Source organism: Zingiber officinale, chromosome 11A, assembly GCF_018446385.1.
Source record: "Zingiber officinale cultivar Zhangliang chromosome 11A, Zo_v1.1, whole genome shotgun sequence".
Classification (NCBI taxonomy): Eukaryota; Viridiplantae; Streptophyta; class Magnoliopsida; order Zingiberales; family Zingiberaceae; genus Zingiber; species Zingiber officinale.
Window position 1 is genome coordinate 97,191,302 of NC_056006.1, and position 2,819 is coordinate 97,194,120.

Below are 2,819 nucleotides of genomic sequence, written 5' to 3' on the forward strand. Positions count from 1 at the left end.
CCTACCTTTCCAACCGTTGGAAGAATACCTATAGTTGTACTCGATCTAACCGAGTTAACTAGTTACTCAATCTAATTGAGTTGAACTCACCCATGCGTTGATAGGCGGGACCAAGATTGTCCCTCCGTACCCTACCAAGATAGTATGTGTTGCTCTGCTTTGGCAGATTCCACAACTACATGCGATCGAGGTAGTAGTAGGTATCACGGCACGGTAGGCATTAGAGTTGACGTGATTTAGATCTAATCTAAATGATGATGCGTATCAAATACTTGATTTAGATCTAATCTAATCGTGGGGTGCATCATGTGCACGATTTAGATCTTATCTAATCGCTAGGCACTAATAACTACTTAATTAAACATGCATCACATACATATAAGCAATTAATTAAATTATTTTGTGATTGTGTCATGGCCCTACTACGATCTTCTCAAGCCAATGAGAAGATCGGATGGTCAACAGCTTCTGAAGCTTCTTCCTTTGACCACCTTGTGTTGCTCGCGCCCTCCTCGTAACTCCGTCTCGTGTGGACCTTCCACCGCTTCAAAATTACATTACAATTTTGAAACTCGAGTTACATTCGAGTCTAAATCTAATTTACAACCAGAATAAAAGGAAGGCACGACGCGCAGGTCGCGAAAAATAAAATAAATAAAAATAAGATAAATACAGCACGCACATCACATAACGGCACGCATGTCGTATTATGAATTACAACATAATTGTCCAATCGAATTGGGTCTTTGGGCCATGACTATCACAAAAATAATATATAATTCAAAATTATATATTTTTCATAATTTTTCTGTAATTTTTCATAATTTTACAGATTTTATGAGTAAATTTTTCCCGGCGGTCCCGATTAGCTATTTCGGGCGCAATCGCGGAGCAAATCGCCTTGCAGGGTTAGGGGCAGTACTCCTACCCGCGATCTAACCATCGCAAGTTGCTCCTAAACGATCCAAGAGCACCTTAGCCCGCTGTCCCAAAAGATTTTGGGTCGAAACATTACCGTTTTGGAAAATTCTTCTCGGTAGTCGAAGCCTACAAGTGCCGAAACACTTGTGCTTCGCTTCTACGAGAAAAATACCCATAAAATCATAAAAATTAGGAAATTCACAGAATGTTACAGTATGCATATTTTTCACAACAATACTAATTTAAACTCGTACTCGCTTCGCACGTGGCTCTGATACCACTGTTGGGTTTTTCGGGCCGCGAAAATCGCTTTTCGCGTCGCGGAAACCCCGAATCACCCATGCCATTGGATCTCGTGCGAAGAGTATAGAACAAAATTTACGAGTACGAGTTTACAACTTAGATCTACTCCTAGATCTACATGAAGAAAGAATATACCCTTGATGCGAAGCCCTTCGCAATCCCGCTTCTCCTCGGTTCGTCGGATCTCGAAAGTGTCAAAGTAGACACTTCTCTATGTGTATCCACACAAGCAAGAGATGGAGAAAAATCTCTAAGGATGTGCTAGCAACCTTAGAGATCAGTAGGGAGGAGAGGGAGAGCAAGAAAAAAACTCAAGAGGAAGAAGAAGGGAGTTACCACACTTGAATGAAAAATCAATATTCATTCCCCCTAAAAGTGGTCGGCCACTTCAAGGCATGTAACTCCCATGGAATATCAAGAGTCAAGTCTCTTGATCTCCTCCATGAGATGGCATTTGGTCAAGTCAAACTTGACCAAATGAAGAAGCCTTGATGATGTGGCATTGGTCAAGTCAAAGTCAAGTCAAAACTTGACTCTTCATCTTCCTACTTAAGTCAAGTCAAACTTGACCATTTCTCTCCCTTGGTTGATCTAATCTAACCATTGCTTCAAGTCAATTTTAATTTAATGAATCTCCATTCATTGAATTAAATTAATTAAATGAGTCTAAGTCCAAATTAGACTCACTTAACACATGAACCAAATTGAGTCCAACTCAATTAGCCTACTTTGGATTACTCTTAATCCAATTTGGTTCATCATATGAACCTAGTCATTTAGGTTCATCAAATGAACCTAATCTCCATCTAATTGCCCTTAGTGTGTGACCCTATAGGTTCTTGTAATGTTGGCAATGCCCCTAAACCCATTTAGGAGCATAAGTAATGAGCGGTATTTAGCAACACATTATTACTACCCAAGTTACAAGAATGTTGAGATCCAACATCACCTTGTGACTACTAATTATGACTGCTCACAATATATGATAAGTGTCCTTCTATCCTAGACATCTAGATTGATCAATATGAGGCATAGACCGTGTCATCCTCTAATCAATCTAAATCTTGAACTCCAAGTAGACTCACTCGATCAAATGAGCTCAATATCTCATATTGACTCATTTGGGCATGGCCATGCACTTAGTGATCTCACTCTATCAAGAATACCGATGTCACTCCCGTCATATGGGAGGGATAGATCCCATCTACATCACTCACATCCCTCTGCATAATTCATTACATACCCAGTAATCGCCTTTATAGTCCACCCTGTTACGGGTGACGTTTGACGAAACTAAAGTACATAACTCCTTATGTAGGGAACCATGGTGACTTCAGGTCTAAGGACTAGTAGTCATACTAATAGCCACATGAGAAAGTATATGACATTCATATAACGATCCATGATATTTTCTCATGGCGGGTCATTCAGTATACATTCTCTAATGTATACCCATGTGTCAACTTGATATCTCTATATCCATGACTTGTGAGATCAAGTCATCGAGTTGACCTACATGCTAGTCTTATTGTATTAACATTGTCCCTGAATGTTAATACTCGACTAGGAATGATTTAGAGTAGTGTTCCCTATAT